We start from the raw sequence: 19,398 nt of genomic DNA on the forward strand, positions 1-19,398 counted from the left end.
AATTCTCCACTTCTCAAAATACATTATCAATTTTCTTTTTTATAAATGATCTCTTTTAGTATTTTTAAAATATAAGCTTTATTTCACAAACACAAAAAATAGCAATTTTAATAACCTATTTATTGAAGGCTCATTTTATTAGCTAATTAAGAACATAAAAGAAATAAGTGCTTTGTATATATCTATTTTATGCATATTTTTCTTTGTCATAAATATGCCTTACATATTTTTTTCTTCCTACAGTCAAATAGACTTAACTTCTCAGTTATATTTCTATGCTCCTTTTTGAAAAAGAACCAAATTATTGTCTAGTTTCAAAAATCACCATTCAGTTAATCAATAAATGTTTATTGAAGACCTACTATGTTCCAGACATTCTTCTAGACACTGGGGATATACCAGCAAAAATTTTTTTAAAGCCTGATGATTCTACCCTCATGGATACATTCTACCCTCATGGCTTACATTCTAACTTGTGTTATGTAATGGAAGAAAAAGATCTAGGAAATAAGAGATTTGGGTTCTAATCCTTATTTTCCAATTTAAACATTTCACTTTTCCTAGCCTCACAGCTGTTCTTCTTATTAGATTATTGTTTTTAAAATATTTTTTAAAATATGTTTTATTGATTTCAGAAAGGAAGGGAGAGGGAGAGAGATAGAAACATCAATGATGAGAGAGAATCATGGATCGGCTGCCTCCTGCACGATCCCTAGTGGGGACCGAGCCTGTGACCCAGGCATGTGCCTTTGACCGGAGTCAAACCCGGGAACCTTCAGTCCGCAGGTCTACGCTCCATCCACTGAGCCAAACCGGCCAGGGCTAAAATATCTTTTTTAAAAATATACTTTTTTATTGATTTCAGAAAGAGGAAGGGAGAGAGGAAGAGAGAGAGAGAGAGAGAGAGAGAGAGGCATTAATGATGAAAGAGAATCATCAATCGGCTGCCTCCTGCACACCCCCGAATGGGGATCAAGCCCAAAACTTGGGCATGTGCTGTGACCAGAAATTGATCCACAATCTCCTGGTTCATGGGTTGATGCTCAACCACTGAGCCACATCCACCTGGCTTAACATATCTTTTAAGCGCCTCATTTAACTGTTTTGAAATTTAATAAAACAGCATGGATATAAGAAGTTATGTAGACAAAAGAATGGAAGAGGCACCTATGGGACATACTGAGGGATATGCCAAGTTGTCTAGCCTCAAAAAAGTGTCCATCTTGCCCAAGGAGATGCAATGTCCAGAAAGATATAATGATGACTAATTACTAAACTGTGTGCTGATGACTCTAACTGCAATTGGGGAATCAGTAAGACTCAACTAACGGGAGGATGATTCCAGGAGAAGTTGGAACTTGGATTGGGTCCGAGGTAATTTTACAATTAGAAAGTTAGAAAAGTCTAGATAGAGATGGACATTGAAATGATGAGACTGATGCACAATGGTGAGAATGGCTTGATGAGATTGAGAAAAATAATCAACCGAATAAAAGGAATGAAAAACATTTTGGAGGTCTTAAAGTCCAGAAGAGGGTTTGATGCAATAGAGAGCCAGTCAAATACTCATAAAGGAGAGATGCTATCTTAGGAAGGTCTGTGCTGGATGCTGATCCTACTGTAATTTTCTCTTAAGAATAAGCATGTCCTCACATTTTCAGCCTCTCCCAATGATCAGAATCCTTCACTTTCCAGACCTCGTAAAAACTCTGAAATCTTGGAAGAAGGGAAGAAACATATGTACCCCTGTATCCCAGAAGACAACTATCATCAATATACCTCTGGTCCTCCACCTATACCTATTTTTGAAGATCCAAATGGTGAAGCAAAAGTTTTGACTCAACCTTCCTCTATCAAGCTAAAGAAGAGTTCTGTAGCCTTCAGTATACTCAAAAGGTGTGGCAAACTTGAAAGACTGGCGAAAATCTAATTAATATAGGTTTGATTCCTTAATATAGTAAATGCCTGGAGAAACTGCTGTTGAGAATCTCAAAGTAATTTGGTGAATCAGATAGGAAAAGGTTCAACAGAAAATTCAAAGTATAAATGGCTTAAGTAAGATGAAAGTTTACTTTTCTCTTATATATAAAAAAAGTCCAGAGGTAGGCAGCCTGGCATTGCTGTAGTGACTCTAGTTGTCAATGGTTCAGGCTCTTTCTATCCTTTAGCTCCACCATCCAAACCCTGGCTTACCTCTTTAAGATTCAAATCATGGTCCATGGTGACTGCCATGATACCCACAATGCAGGCAAGAGGAAGAGGGAAGAGACTTGGGAAAGTCTAACGGTGCCTTTCCCAGTTGCATATGCTCTCTTTGAGCACCCTTCCTGAAGTCTCCCACTACACTGCCCTGAGGGCTCCCTGGCCATACGACTCTATGACCATCAGAGGCTGGGAAATACAGCCTTTTAGCAAGGTATATAAAACGAGCCCACTAAGGCTACAAAGTAACTGCGTTTCAAAGTCTGAATATAAAGTCTTTACAAATGAAAACAGAACAAAGTGAAAAATATTGAGAGTGATAGCTGAGGTAGGTAAAGACCAAGATTGTCTAAGTATGTTGCTCAGGATTAGACAGGAAATCAAAAGAAGGACCAGCTGCCAACACTGAGCCTAGTATTCTGCCTTAGAGATTGCTGAAATGTGTTAATTTACACTCACTCAGATTCTCCAAATATTAACATTCTACCTCTTGCCTCATATACATCCGAAATACTTCAATGTGTGTTTCCTAAATGCCAAGACATTCTCTTATATAGCCACACATGATTTTCAAAATCAAGAACTTAGTATTGAGAGAATACTACTTATAATCCATCATTTTATATAGGTTTTGGCAATCATACCAATGACATCTTTTATAGCAAAAGAAAATACCAGGTCATGCATTGCGTTCAGTTGGCATATCTCTTTAATCTCCTTTAACATAGGACAGTTTCTCAGTCTTTCTTTTATGATACGAACAATTATTTTGTATCTAGTACCCAAATTGCATTTCTCCAGTGTTTCCTCCTCATAAGGGGAAAAGAGTGGCTTTAGAGAGGAGACACCTGGCAGACACTATTTGAGCCAAGCCATCGATCAGTATCACCATGACACCGGTTGCCATCATTTGCCTTCCGACATGATACAATGAAAATGTACCATTTCTATGCTATTCATGCCAAGTCTAATTTAATTATTTTATTTCTTATAATATGAAAAAACATTCAAAAAATGACTTCCATGCTTCCCTCATCTATCTGTTTTAATTACATGATGAACCATGTGTGTTTATAATCACAAGTACTGAGGTCAACCACCTTATTTGTTCAAGATCTAAATAGTTTGCAAAAGCGGATGAGTGCTCTAGAGTACCAAGTACATTTTTTTCACTCATGATCACATCTGGATTTCCATAACTTCCTTCATCCTTTGTATCAAACCAATTATGTTAGATACATAATACTTCACTATTCCTTTGTGTATAAATATGTAGACTCAGAATCTGGAAAGTTAAAAGGAAAATTTAGTTCCCATCCCATGTTGCAGAATGTGAAAGAGAATAATATTGTTCACTGTGTTATTTTTTGAACCAATTCCTAAATTTAGTTTAGGTTTCTTCACTCAGATCAAAATATCATAAAAATATTTTAAAGTACTTGTTAAGATACATTTTCTGTCTCTTGTCCCATCAATGTCCAAAGTATAATATTGCAATTATTTGCATAGAGAATGAAAGCTATATTTTTCCCCATTGTCTAGTAGCAACTAATGCCAAAATTAAAATTTTCAGAGCCAGAAGAGGATTCATTCCTTATGAAACCCAAGCTACATGGTAATGAAAAGAAACATGTTTTCTTTATCAGCATTTGTTATTTCTCTTCTGTTACATATCTCATTCATTTTATTTGTTTCATTTTGTATCAGGAATTAATCTGGAATGTCTGATTTTAATTACAGATCCCCTTTATGCAAAAATTTTAAAACATGATTTTTAATATAATTTATTCCTAATGTCAACTCCTGTGGACAAGGAGTATCAACAGTTTCTAATAACCTCCGTTTAAAGATTACATGAGTAATGATCCAAGGAACAGGGCAAATGAAAACCACTGGGGGGAAAAATCAAAGAGGTAAAAGCAAACATAAAATCAGTAAGTGAAAATAGGGCAGGACTTGCTTTCAAAACAGAATAATCTACTCCCGAATGACTCAAGAGATGTCTCTCACTCACTGCACGGACTCAGGATGGTCTCTTAACATAGAACTATCTTTTGACCCTATTTCCCTATATATCAAAGGTAATAACCAGGCTTCCCTGTATTGTCCAACTAGAGGTAGCCTCCCACCAAAATTATTATGGTAAATTAGCATATGTTCTTAACATATTTTTAATGTACCACGTAATGAAATTTTGTACCTAGGCTTTAGTATTTTGTTACAATTACTCTAAAATATTGTTTTAAAGTAATCAAGTACTGTTAGTAAAACAAAGGTGGTGTTATTGCTGCTTTTTTTTTTTTTTAGTTAATTCACTCTATATAATATTTAAATGAATTACACATCTGAACAAAAACATTTGACTACATCAGTGAACCAATTTATCCACCATCCTTTGCACATCTCTGTCACCAGGAAATTGATCTTCTTTTCTTTTTTCCTCCCCTGAGTGAGATTGTTGGCTGGATGAAGAAACAAACTACTAGATGCATTTGGAGGTGTGGACTGACTCTTTAGCACCAAGGAAAATTTCGTTCATTCCCAGAAGAGATCCTCTGCTCAGAGCCCTGCCTAGCTCTGGCTGGCTTCTCTCTGGCTTGCACGCAAAATCTTCATGTATCAAGTTCAGGAGGGTCAAGTTGCATCCAATTCCTCTTGAGTCATTTCATTGGCTTTAGAACTCCACCTTCAACTATAACCATGGGCAAATATCTATCAGTCAAATGCACCTTCCAATATCATTAACATGATTTTCCAGTTGCAGTTGGGAGGAGGTTTCTTTCTATTTTCACAATGCCTGGCACCCATTTCTCCTGCGTCTCTCTCTGTGTGTTTTTCCTTCTCTGCTTTCCTTAAGTTTTAGCTGTACACCCACCTTCTCCTATTAGAAACCCTCTCTGATTCAAGTCATGTTCCAACTAGTACTGCCTTTCCCTTCTATCCATTTCCCTGTTAGACTAGGTCAGGCTCCTATCTAATCTAATAATAGACAAATATGCAAATTGACCATACCTCCTACACACCCACAAGCCACGCCCACAAGCCATGCCCATCATCCAATCAGAGCGAGCATGCAAATTAACCCAAACCAAGATGGCTACAGCCACAGACAGCAAGGTTTCCTAGGTAACAGAGGAAGCCAAGCTTTCTGCCAGCCGTTGCAGGCCTAAGCCTCCACTCAAGCTACAAAGTTTCAATTATAGAAGGTAAACAAATTCAAACAAATGGCGGCAGAATGGAGCTTGAGAGAGCAGGCCAGGGTTGCCGCCAGCAACAGGGGAAGCAAAGCTTTCCACACACCCTGGCTGGGCCCACCCGCTTAAGGCAACAAAGTTTCAATTATAACCCCAACTCAAATGGCTTCGGGCCTCAGAGGGAGCCCCAGGCTTGGCTCTGCTCCAGGCTACAAGGTTTCAATTGTAGAAGGAAAATAAATTCCAGATACCAGGGCCTCCGCTTGCATTGCCAGGGGGCGTGGCCCGCCTGCAAACCACCACAGGCCCCTCACTCAGGCTGCCCCACGCCCCAAGGGAACCCCACCCTGATCAGGGACACCCTTCAGGGCAAACCAGCTGGCCCCCACCCCTGTACCAGGCCTCTATCCTATCTAATAAAAGAGTACTATGCAGATTGATCATCACTGCAACACACAATATAGCTGCCCCCATGTGGTCAAAGATCCTGCCCCCATGTGGACACAAGATGGCCACCACAAGATGGCCAGCAGGAGAGGGCAGTTGGGAGGCACCCGGCCTGCAAGAGAGGGCAGTTGAGAAGGACCAGGCCTGCAAGGGAGGGAAGTTGAGAGGGACCAAGCCTGCAAGGAAGGGCAGTTGGAGGTGATCAACCCTTCAGGAGAGGGCAGTTAGGGGTGACCAGGCCGGCAGAGGAGGGAAGTTGGGGGCAAACAGCCTGGCAGCAGAGTGGTTAGGGGGTGATCAGGCTGGCAGGCAGAAGCGGTTAGGGGCAATCAGGAAGGCAGGCAGGCAAGCAGTTGGGAGCCAGCAGTCCTGGATTGTGAGAGGGATGTCCGACTGCCCGTTTAGGCCCGATCCCTCATCGGGCCTAAACGGGCAGTCGGACATCCCTTGAGGGGTCCCAGATTGGAGAGGGTACAGGCTGGGCTGAGGGACAACCCCCCTCCGTGCACGAATTTCGTGCACCGGGCCTCTAGTCCTATATAATAAAAGGCTAATATGCAAATCGACCAAACAGTGGAACGATCAGTCGTTATGACATGCATTGACCACCAGGGGGCAGACGCTCAGTGCAGGAGCTGCCCCCTGGTGGTCTGTGCGCTCCCATAGGGGAAACACTGCTCAAACAGAAGCCCTGAGCTGCGCTTATAGCTGGCGAGCACAGTGGCGGTGGTGGGAGCCTCTCTTGCCTCCATGGCAGGCAGCGCTAAGGCTATCCAACTGCTGGACATTCCCAAAGGTTCCCAGACTGCAAGAGGGCACAGGCCGGGCTGAGGGACCTCCCCTGAGTGCACAAATTTCATGCACTGGGCCTCTAGTTTCCATATATAAGTGGGTTTTAGCCTTATATACATTGTTTCCCTGATTAAATACAGAATCAAAGGAATCTTATTTCAGTTTCTTCTCATCTCCAGATGGTACAGTGGGCTAGTACATGAGATAACACACACAACAAATGCACTTAGAACTTTGCCTGATACCTGTTAAGTGTTAGCATCACTATTATCACCTAAGGTGCTAAAGACAAGATACAGGCATCTAACAAATGTTTGTATATTAGTGCATGGTTTATTTATGTGTTTGGTTTTCGTTGTTGTGCTCCATTCTTCCATGGTTAAGTTATGCTGATAAGAAAGTTAGACACATTTGAAAATTGCATTAAAGGAAGAGAAATGGTGGATTAGTAGTGTTTTCCTTGGTTATTGATGTTATAAAAGTTTACTAACTACCATCATAGCAAAACTATAATCTGGTTCTATCAAATACAGTGCTTCATTATTCTTTCATTTCTATTCTCAGAAGAAAGAGCAAATATTTTATCACCCATCACAAAACTTTTAAGAGGATCTGTAAATGTTAATATGTGTGTGTTAGGGTATGTGCTTGTAACCAATAGACCTGAGGAATTAAAGAGAAACATGCTTGAGTTGTTTCCACAGTGAGAGGTAGTAGTGAATTGCAGGAGCAAACTTGGTGGAGGGGGGAAAAAACAACCCTGAAAATTAGAAGGTAGAAGAGATGGGGTTTTATTCTGACCCATGTATGACCTTAGACAAATCATTTCACCTTTCTGAGCCTTACCTTCCTCCTCTGTAAAAGGATGGCCTGGCATTAATACCTCCCAGTTCTAACACTGGTCTTCTAAAGTCCTCACACAGAACAAGTAGAACTGACTATTTAATCCAGTTCTGTTTTTATAGAGTTGACTGAATTTAGTTGAATTGAACTATATATTGAATAATGTACTTTTCTATTTACATTAAAAATATAAGATGTATCATTCTAAAACATTATACAGTCTTTTTCTCTCAAATCTTGCAGGGGGAAAAATATGTATCTGGAGGCAGATTATCCAATGATTCTCTCTCATCATTGATATTTCTATCTCCCTCTCCCTTCCTCTTTGAAACCAATAAAAATATTTTTAAAAAATTAAGTGAGCTAATACATTTAATGTGCTTAGCATAGGGCATGGGACATGGTAAGTTTCAATAGGTAAGTCTTCTCTGTTTTGTGTACCATAGACTTGTTTGAGGATTATGACTTAAATTCCCTTAGAAAATTACAAGGTTATTCCAAATGTCCCATCTTAATCATTGAACCAGCAAACCCTAGACTGGGGTTTCTCAACCTCAGCACCATTGTTATGTTGATAATTACTTGTTGAAGTGCTGTCCTATGCATTGATTAATGTCTAGCAGCATTACTGGTCTCTAGCTACTAGATGCCAGTATCATTCCCCACAACCCAAATTGTAACAATGAAAAAATGTCTCCAGACATTTACAAATGCCTTCTGGGGATCAAGACCATCCCCACGTTGAGGACCACTGCCTAGACAGAAAGTCAACAGCTCACCACATGCTGCATCTGTTTTCTTTCCTTTCTGCCCATTTTCTCTCTCTATTCATCTTTCTTTCCTGTGTTTGATTTCTTTTTTCTCTTCCTGATATTCTTCTTCATTTCTTTTTTCTGACTCTACTACATGTGATTTTGCTTTGTTATTGTCCAAACCACTGGCCTGTATAAGTTAAAAAATAGCTGAATCTGACGAACACCCATAAGGCTAAGGGAACAACTTGGAAGTCAAAGTCAGGTTCAGATCCTATTTCTGTCATTTATCAGTCCTTACAGTTTGGAAAAGTTGCTTAATCTCTTTGGGCCTTGTTTTTCTCATTAAAAAACTAGAGGAATAATACCTTTTTCATAGACCCTTTGAAGATTAAATTAAGTGAACTAATGCCCGGCCAGCATGGCTCAGTGGTTGAGCGTCAACCTATGAACCAGGCTTGATCCCCAGTGTGGGGCATGCAAGAGGCAGTTGATCAATGATTCTCTCTCATCATTGATGTTTCTATCTCCCTCTCCCTTTCTCTTTGAAATCAATAAAATATTTTTAAAAAATTAAGTGAGCTAATAAATTTAAGGTGCTTAGCATAGGGCATGGGAATGGTAAGTTTCAATGGGTGAAAAGTATTATTTAATAATACTAGGTTACTAAAAAAAAAGGAAGCTATACTATTCACAGTGAAGAGATTTTAAGAAGAGCTCATAATAGAAATGAAAGCATTATTATTGTTAGTTGTCAAAACAGGTAGAATCTAATCAGTCTAAAGAAAATAAATGTAACATAAAGGGCAAAGTGAATGATGGTTGTCTATTGAGTCTTTCTGTCATGTTAAATAAAAAATTTGCTAATTTAATCAAAGTGTCTGTAATATGACTTTTACTATAGGAACATCTGCATTCATTCTTAAGTATAAGTCAATGGTACTAGAATATATTAATACAGGGTAAGGCAAAAGTAGGTTTACAGTTGTTCATATGAAAATAGTACAATAATTAATAACAAGTAATATAAGAATACACTCTGTGTTTTGTGTACTCAACTGAAAACCTACTGTTGCCCCACCCTGTATAATATTCATTCCAAAATAATGGCTCCCTTCTTTTATTGAAGACAAAAATTGTTAGCTGGAAACAATAGTTTAACTCACCAAATAATGTTTAGAGAAAAAATTTAAAACATCCTGATTTATTAGACCTCTGGTCTCTCTGTGTAGCCAACATCATTTGTTTCTCTGAAGTCACTCAAAAGGTCACATTGCAGCCAACATCATCACATGGTCTAAAATTGTGTGCCTCATTTTTTAATACTGTCCCCATCACTAGAACTGAAATGAAACGTATTTGCAAAAATAACATTAATAAAAAAGAGTAATTGCTCCTAGATACCAGGTTAAGAATAAATCATGGTCAGACTTGCACTATAGATTTGTGAGAATCAGGGAAGTTTCTGCCTCATAAGCGCTGGAACAGATCCTTTTCAGCAACTATAAGTAATTGGCTACTTGCTGCTAAGTCCAGTTTTCCCCATGTGCTGTCATTCAACACATGGCACACCCAGTCACACAGTCCTGATCCTGGATTCTGAGACCTAGGGAGGTAAAAGACCAGCCAAGGCCAGAAAGTACATTGGGGTCCAGGCCAAGTCATCAGTTCACCATTGAATGATCTTTGTTTTCCTTGGGCCAAGGGGCAAGAGCTACTAAACTGGTAAGAGATGTAGCCCTGAAGATAGGCTTTCATTGCTAATGGCGTAAATCCAGTCCTGGGAATGCTTAGAGTGAGACTTGATTGCACAAAGTCACCACTGGCAGAATATGGAAGAAATGAAAAGTCTGAAGAAATCACAAATGTTGAAGAGGATGTAGAGAATAAAACATATTCACTGCTGGTGGGAATGTAAACTAGTACAGCCACTATGGAAAACAGTATGGAGGTTCCTCAAAAAATTCAAAATATGACCCAGCAATCCCTTTTCTGGGTATCTACCCCAAAAATGTGAAAATACTTACTCCTAAATATCTATGTACCCTTAAGTTTTTTGTAGCATTATTCATGGTGGCCAGGACATGAAAAAAACCTTTGATGAATGATTGGATAAAGAAGATGTGGCCCTGGCCAGTGTGGCTCAGCTGGTTAAGCATAGTCCCATGCACCAAGAGATCACAGGTTTGATTCCTGGTCAGGACACATGCCCAGTCTGTGGGCTCAATCCCCACTGGGGAGTATGCAGGAGGCAGACAATCAATGTTATTCTGTCTCTCCCTCTCCCTTTCTCTCTCTCTCTCTCTCTCTCAAATTTATAAAAACCATTTAAAAAAAAAAGATGTGGTACATATATACAATGGAATACTACTAAGCCATAAGAAAGAAATACTGCCATTTACTACAACATGGATAGATTTTGAGAGTATCATACTAAATGAAATAAATCAAACCAGAAAGGACAAGAACCATATGACTTCACTCATGTGTAGGTTATAAAACAGAGAGCAAGAAATTAACAAACAAAACAAAGTCTGACACAGACAACAATATCATGATTATCAGAGTGAATATATGGTGACAAAAGGAGACTAGACTTGGGGTGAGGAACACACAATGCAATATACAGTTAATGTATTATAGAATTGTACACTTGAAACTTATATAATGTTATTAACAAATGTCACCCCAATAAATATAATTTTTTAAAGTCTGGGATCTTACAGCCTGATCGGAAACATATAGACCCTCCACACACACATACACATACCTGTGCATTTCATATACCAATCACTAATCATGTTTTTTACTTAAAATAAAACAAAACTCCTAACCTAAAAAGTAAAATTTGTTAGTAGTAGGATATCTAAACACTAGATAGAATGTGATGTTACTTAACACTTTACTTAGAAACTAAAATTCTAAATAGTTTCATACTCAAGATCACAAACTCTTTTCATCCTATATTTCATTTCCATTACTAAGACAGTAGAATCTTTCTAAGAAATGTTCTTCTCTGACTTATCCTTATATTTGCATAATACATTGCAAAATATGAGCTCTTACTAAATATTTATTTTTTAAAATATATTTTATTGATTTTTTACAGAGAGGAAGAGAGAGGGATAGAGAGTTAGAAACATCGATGATAGAGAAACATCGAACAGCTGCCTCTTGCACAACCCCTACTGGGGATGTGCCAGCAACCAAGGTACATGCCCTTGACCGGAATCGAACCTGGGACCCTTGAGTCCGCAGGCCGACGTTCTATCCACTGAGCCAAACCGGTTTCGGCTTACTAAATATTTATTGAAAGAATGAGCCCCACAAAAGCATCAAATGGCTTCAGAAGCTGTAAATATGTCCTAAGTCAAGTTCTCATTTCAACTCCTTAGAAGCTTTCATATAGTCTCATGCTGGAAACTCCACGTTTCATATATTAACCAAAATTCTGAAGGAAACTGGTGAAATGCTGACTGTTGTCCTGGATGGTTTGGCTCAGTGAAAGAGCGTCAGCCTGAGGACTGAAGGGTCTTGAGTTTGATTCTGGTCAAAGGCCCATGCCCAGGTTGCAGGCTCATTCCCCAGTAGGGGGCATGCAGGATGAAGCAGATCAATGATTCTCTCTTACCATTGGTGTTTCTACCTCTCTCTCCCTTTCCCTTTCTCTCTGAAATCAATAAAAATGTATTTTTTAAAAATCTGACTGTTGCCCAGCTGGTGTTGCTCAGTTGGTTGAGCATTGTCCCATTTACCAAGAGGTCACTGGTTTGATTCCAAGTCAGGGCACATGCCTGGGTTATTGGCTTGATCCCCAGTAAGGGCCGTGTAGGAGACAGCCAATAGATGTTTCTCTCTCATCTATGTTTCTCTCTCTCTCTCTCTCTCTCTCTCTCTCTCTCTCTCTCTCTCTCTCAAAAAAAAAAAAAAATCAATGAAAACATTTTAAAAAACTCAAACTGACTGCCCATGCTTAGTTAGGTCTTAAAATATTTTTTTTCACTCTATGTTTAGGTTGTGATGGTAGAGTTAAAAAAATATTTTACAATACAGAAAAAGAACATACTTCACAATTTCTTTATAAATAATAGTGAAAGTTTCTTAAAGAATCTTTACCTTTCTTTGCAGTTATGAAAAGATTTAGAGCCCTAGCTGGTTTGGCTCAGTGGATAGAGCGTTGGCCTGCGGACTGAAGGGTCCCAGGTTCAATTCTAGTCAAGGGCACATTCCCAGGTTGCAGGCTCAATCCCCAGTGGGGGGCATGCAGGAGGCAGCCAATCAATGATTCTCTCTCATCACTGATGTTTCTATATTTTTCTTCCTCTCTGAAATCAATAAAATATATTTTAAAAAAGAAAAGAAAATATTTAGAAAGAATTGCTTTTCTGTTAATTGTGCACTTATTCAATTGCCTAAAATTTTTTGTTGTTGTTTTAAAATTATTTATTTAACATACCTTTCTGTGAGTTGCAGTGACACAGTATTACAGTAGTATATGGAACAAAAATATTTGTTTATACAAAAGAACCCAGAAATAAAAGTTATTGTTCATTGTTTACAGTGACAAAGCTCTAGCTAATAGTTTAAAGATTTTTGAAACTTGCTCAAAGGAAGTCTGGCTTGGAGTGTGATCATTGGATATATTTTCTGCAAAGGATTTATTTCTTTTAGAAATCAAACAAATGCCCCTCAAAAATGATTGCAAATGAAAGCCTAAAAGGCCCTTCATCCATACGCTAAATAAATAAATGTCCTTTTTATTCATTCTATAAAGCCACCCACAGAAATCCTATTAAATATGGGAAAAAAGTGATAATGACAGAAGCAAAACAATCAGAAACTGACAGACCAATAAGGCTATTGAGTATAATTACTGTGTGATGTTATTTCTACTAATAGAAATCAGATAGTATATGTAGTACATGAAGATATGGGCTCAGTAATTGCACAATTCCCCAAACAGATAATACTTACACAGATGCAGAAATAATGGGATCTCACATCTCAATGCCAGTCCTTTACAATTACTAACCTGCTAACCTCAAAATGGTGTTGTAAAGGACCTCCTGCCCAGCGTTACCCCACTCCAGACAGAGGCCTCCCAGGCTCTGCTAGCATCCTGGAAGACCTCGATCAAAGCTGCCCTGTCCAGTCCTTCAAATTTTTAGAAAATTATTTTCTCACACTGAGTTAAATCAGCCTTCTAATAACTTCTCTCTAATGATCTTTATCCTCTATCTTTAAAGCAGGGGTGTGGGACCTTTTTTCTGCCAAGCACCATTTGGATATTTACATATAACATCATTGGTGGGTCGTACAAAATTATCAACTTAAACATTAGCCTGCTATATTTGGTCAAACATTTAATGAACTCAACCCTAATGCCTTGGCAGGACTAGACCAAATGATTTCTCAGGCCTTACATGGCCCTTGGGCAGAAGTCCCCACCCCGGCTTTAGAGGGAAAGAGAATGTTTTTAGCTAAAATGATTTGATTGAATTTGGGCTCGCTGCTTTGCTCTATGCAGGCAATATAGCAGTGAATAAGACATATGCTAATTTTTTTCCTCTACTCTGTCTTCCCCAAGATTAACCCCAAATAGTAGAAGACAGAGTTCACATCCTCAAGTTTTCTCTGTTCTAGGATAACTATCCCAGTTTTCTTAACCCTTTCTCCCTTGACATGGCTTCTAGGACTTGATTTAATCCTGTCACTGTCTTTTAGAGACCTTTTGGTTTATCAGGGACAGTCTAAAGCAGGCCACCCAATTGAACACAATGCCAGAAATCCAGTCTGACTGTGGGATTGCAACTTATCTGGACCTGAACATACAATTCTTACTAATGCAACCTGGGATTTCACTCACTATCTGTGTTTATCAGTCTCAACAAGTTGCTGTGTATGATGCTGCTGTGACTATTGTGTTCCAGAAACAATAAGAACCCTGAGCAGTGGAAAACTGTAGGTATTTTCATGTCTTTCTCTGCCAGTCTGGAATCCTCCCTTTTACAGTTATGTTTTTGTTGCTTTTATCTTTGTTAAATTAGATTTGGGGATTTGTTCCAGAGTATTAGCCTGTCAAAATATTTTTGAATCTTCATTCTGTAATCCACTGTACTGACTATTCCCCGACAATGTCTAGCACCTGAAAAATAATGAACACATCTTTTAATTCTTCTTTTGAGTCACCAATTTCTTTTTAACATTAGAAAGAAGAATAAGACTAAGAACAAAGTTTCATGGTAAACTATGAAAGCAATTGCCTCAAATTTGTTTTTGTTAATCAATCAACTTATTGGGGGGTGGGGAGAATTATTCAAGTAGCTGCAAATCTGTGATGGTAACAGTAGATTCAATATGCTGAGTATTTCCTTATGCTAGAGGCAGTAGGTTATTATGATATGTATTATCTCCTCATTATGACCACACCCATGCAATGGTTATTGCTGTGTACATATTTCATATAATAAATATGTCTCATATATGAAAATGTTTCAAACTAGAGGCCTGGTGCATAAAATTCGTGCACTGGGAGGGGTGTGTTCCTCAGCCCAGCCTGCACCCTCTCCAATCTGGGACCCCTCGGAGGATGTCCAACTGCTGGTTTAGGTCCGATCCCACAGGCCTAAACTGGCAGTCAGACATCCCTCTCACAATCCAGGACTGCTGGCTTCAACTGCTCACCTGCCTGCCTGCCTGATTGTCCCTAACTGCTTCTGCCTGCCAGCCTGATCACCCCCTAACCATTCCTCTGCCAGCCTGATCAACACCTTACTGCTCCCCTGCCAGCCTGATTGCCCCCAACTGTCCTCCTCTGCCAGCCATCTTTGTGGTGGCCATCTTGTGAACACATGGGGGTGGCCATCTTGTGCAAGGGCATGATGGTCAATTTTGCATATTACCTCTTTATTATATAGGATACTTCATATAAGGAAATTGAGGTTCAGGGAGGTTTAGTAATTTCCCAAATGTCCAGGAGAGTAAGTGGCAGATCTGGAATTCACACCCATCTGTCCACTCCAAAGCTCTTGTCCTTAGTCAAAAGGCAGACTGCCCCCCAATGTTATCACTCAACTAGGAGCCGGAGAGACATTTTTGAAGTGTCTTCATGATCTGCAGGGACTTTGTGTCCCCTGCCTAGTAAATCCATAACAAAAGGAAAGGAGAACATGGATGGTCTGTTCTTCCTGAGTCCAGGATGGTGTCTAGCATTTCCTCCTTCCCTCCCAGAGTGCAGGACTAACCCCTTTGACAACCTACACTATCATTTGAGGGGTGGGGGCCGTCGGGTAGGGGAGGAGAACAACAGCATGATTCCTGATCTGTTGTTTCCAGTTCCCATCTTTTCCCCTCTTTCTGAAAATGAAGTGTTTTCCAGCCTCTGCTAGTAGACATTTCTTCCTTTCACATACTTGATCAAAGGTTACTGACCATAATGTCAAGATCAAAACTGCAACCCCTTTTACTGCAATAGGATGTCATTCTTCTAGACTTAGATGCTTGACTTCTTTAAAGTGCCTATGAGGTACTAACTGTTAAAATGATATCCTAAGAAATGTTGGCCCAGAAAGAAACTCACTACAGACCGATTCATTTGCCTGTCACCATAACCATTATTGCTTGTCTCATTTTCGGTTCTTATAAGTGTATTACTAATAGCACATGATCTCACTCATCTAGGGGAAATAATGAACAACATAGACTGATGAACAAGAACAGACCCAGAAACAAGGAGGCATGGATCAGACTGTCGGGCCTCGGGGGAGGGTAGGGAAGGGTGGGGGTAAAGGGGGAGATCAACCAAAGGACTTGTGTGCAGACATATGAGCCTAACCGGCGGTTAAGGACAACAGGGGTGTGGGGGCATGTGTGGGGAGGGGGGTGGGATGGGAATGGGGGGATGAGGACAAATATGTGATACCTTAATCAATAAAGAAATTAAAAATAAAAAAATTAAAAATAAATAAAATGATATCCTCTTTTCTCAAGTTGTATTCTTTTCTTTCTTTTGTTTGCTTTCTTCTAAGATGATATTCCTAAAAACTTTTTGTGTGTGATTAGCATTTACCAAAAGATCAGAGTCAGTTATCTTAAACTGCCTTCTCCCTCCCCACCCCCGAGGGTCCCAGAGAGCTGAGATTTTGTGACAACATTTTCAGAAAGGAACACTTTGCCCTGGCCGGTGTGGCTGGGTTGGTTGGAGCCTCATCCCTTATACCAAAAGGTAGCAGGTTCATTTCCTGGTCAGGGCACACACCCAGACTGCGGCTTCACGGGGGAGAGGCAGCTGATGCAGCTGATAGGTGTTTCTCTCCTCTCTCTCTCTCTCTCTCTCTCTCTCTCTCTCTCTCTCTCTCTCTCTCATCAATAAAAAATTAATTAATTAAAAAAGCAACACCTCAGTTTTAAACTTTTCATTACTTTCTATTTGATGCTTTCATAAATCTCATCAAGTCCATTTCTAAGGAAAAATCTTGGATATCAACTAGTAAATCAACCTCATTTTATAGATGAAAAAGTGAGTCCTGGAAAGGCCAAAGGACTTGCCCAACATAACATAGCTGGTAAGAGAAAGAATCATCTTATGTTAAAGAAATAAAAAGGGTCATAAAGTGAGCATCATTCTCTACTTTTATCAAAATTCATAGATGTGAGTTTTAGGAAGTAGTTCCCATATAATGCTAATTTCTCCTGAATGTCCCTTGTACTTGAGATGCTTCAGCTCTGATGCTGTGCATTGTATGTGTTTATTCATGCTTTAAAGGTTATATTTCTGCTCTACATCTTTCTACGTCTTTATTTGCAAATTTTTCCTCACAGATGTGTACTGGTCTATTGGTTGCATTTTGAAACCAGATTGTTTAGTGTTCTCACCCTTTGAGATTGCTTCTTCTTAAAGCAATAACATGGAAATGTCCACAATGATGGAAACACCTGTCCTCCTGCATTAGTCACGCCAGGAGAGAAGCGCACCTCTCACGTTTTGTTCGTCAAATAGCCACTGGTGTTGGAAACAACTGTTCTGTGGCTGTTTGCATCACTTAACCAACACCCCTCCACCAACCCCCCCGCCAATCTTCCATTCCTTAACCTTTTTAGCTCTAGGAAACAGAGATTTGAAAAATGTCCGCTTGGCAATTGTATACCCCACGATTAAACAGAAAAACCTAAGGACATCAGAACACCCCAAATGTATGATAAAATTACTCCTGCTCCCCCAAAATCCAAGAGAAAGTAGGAGTTTCCATAGTCACAATGATTTTCATTCTCACGGGTGATTTCAGCTTTTACAAATTCATTGATTGAATCCTATGGTTAAAGAAAGAAATGTGATTTCCTTTGCAGTGTTGGCCTCCATCAGTATGATAATGAAGAATCAATCTAGAGATGTCCACCCTGGTTTAATTTTGTAAACACTGATAAGGCAAACAGTTGCTCCCATTTTGTTTCCTCAAACCCAGATCACTAAAACCTCTGTGGTAGCAAAGCCCTATAAATCCAAGCGCAGGTGCTTGAATTATAGTTTCACACATTCAACAGTAATTTTTCCAAATTGATGATAAAAATACATAATCAAGATTCCCCCAAAATATGATGAAAAACCTTGATCTTAGAAAGATGGGAGGAAAATAGAGTCAGGTCATCACAATAAAAAGTGCAACTGTCATGTCTTATTAATCAACTCAGGAGACAATCATGTTTCTGATGGGTAAGAGGTGGGGGTAGTGTCTGGGTATGTTGAAGAAATCAGTGCTCCCTTTTCTCTCTTCCTTTGCCTGTTTATAAATCCGGGGGAGGGGGATAACTTTGGAAAAACTTAGTAGTCCCTAAATGCTGCCTTTTTAAAAAAAAAATGTTTTTATTGATATAGAAACATCTGGCCTACCTCCTGCATCCCCCCTACTGAATGGAGCCCACAACCCAGGCATGTGCCCTAATCAGGAATCGAAGTGGTGATGTGATCTCAGTGCATGGGACAACACTTAACCAAAATGAGCCACACCAGCAGGGTCAAAGATTGTCCTCCTAATTTAGAATGAAGGAAGGCAGACAGCATCCTGATGCTGTGGGGGAATTGCTGAGTGCACAGTGGGAAGACCTCAAATGGGATTCCCACCTCCACTTTCTAACCAGGATAATTTAGCAAGTTCCCTGACTGATGGAAGTCTTCACTTTGCTGACACCCAGCTCCAGTGTCTTGTGTCAATGCTGAGAAGTTAAATTGTTGTGTAAAGTGACAGTATCAAATAGTCCTTCACAAGCATTATTTTATTGAATTCTCACAATCATTCCCAGTTCATAGCTCAATACACTGAAGTTCATGCTATTAAGTGGCTTGCCCCATCCCTCCTGAGAATGAGAAGGATCAGAGTCCTGACTTGACACAATAACCCTAATTCTAAGTCTTGGTGTGTTTTTTTTTTTTTTTTGGCCATTCTATTATTTTTATATTTTGGGAAGATAAAAAAGGGAAATCCTGGTAAAGCATGTAATGTGTAAAAGAAAAGGCAGTCCATCAGGCAGCCTCAAATGGAGATAGTTTATGAAGCCTTACCTCATAGGAATGGGGGAAGGAAGTCTGAGAAATTTAGTTAATTCATAATTACATTTTTATGTTTTATATTTTTTAATTTTTATTTATTTTTTGAATCTTTAAAAATATATGTTTTTATTGATTTTAGAGAGAGAGGAAGGAAGAGGGATAGAGAGATATAAACATTGATGAAAGAGTAACATCAATCTCCTACCTCCTGCATGCCCCCTACTGAGGATCGAGCCTGCAACCCAACCTGGGCATGTGCCCTGATCAGGAATCGAACCCATCACCTCTTGGTTCATTGGTGGAATGCTCAACCACTGAGGCACAATGGCTGGGCTTGAATTTTTTTTTTTTAAGTCCCCACAACTTAGGCATGTGTCCTGACCTGGAATCAAACTGGCAACCGTTTGGTGAATGGGATGACGTTCCGATCAAGTGACCTACCCTGGCCAGGGATCTTCCAAATCTCTTTGCATTACAGTTTGCATCTCAATCTCAATAGTCAGGTATCAGCATCAATGTGGCTTCCTCAACAAACTCCATCTAAATTGGCCCTTCCCTTCCAGTTATTCTTTTTCCAGAATTATATTTTTTTAAGAAGAAATAAGAAATAAGACATGGCAGTGCT

The sequence above is a fragment of the Eptesicus fuscus genome, chromosome 10 (genome assembly GCF_027574615.1).
Source record: "Eptesicus fuscus isolate TK198812 chromosome 10, DD_ASM_mEF_20220401, whole genome shotgun sequence".
NCBI classification, from domain to species: Eukaryota; Metazoa; Chordata; class Mammalia; order Chiroptera; family Vespertilionidae; genus Eptesicus; species Eptesicus fuscus.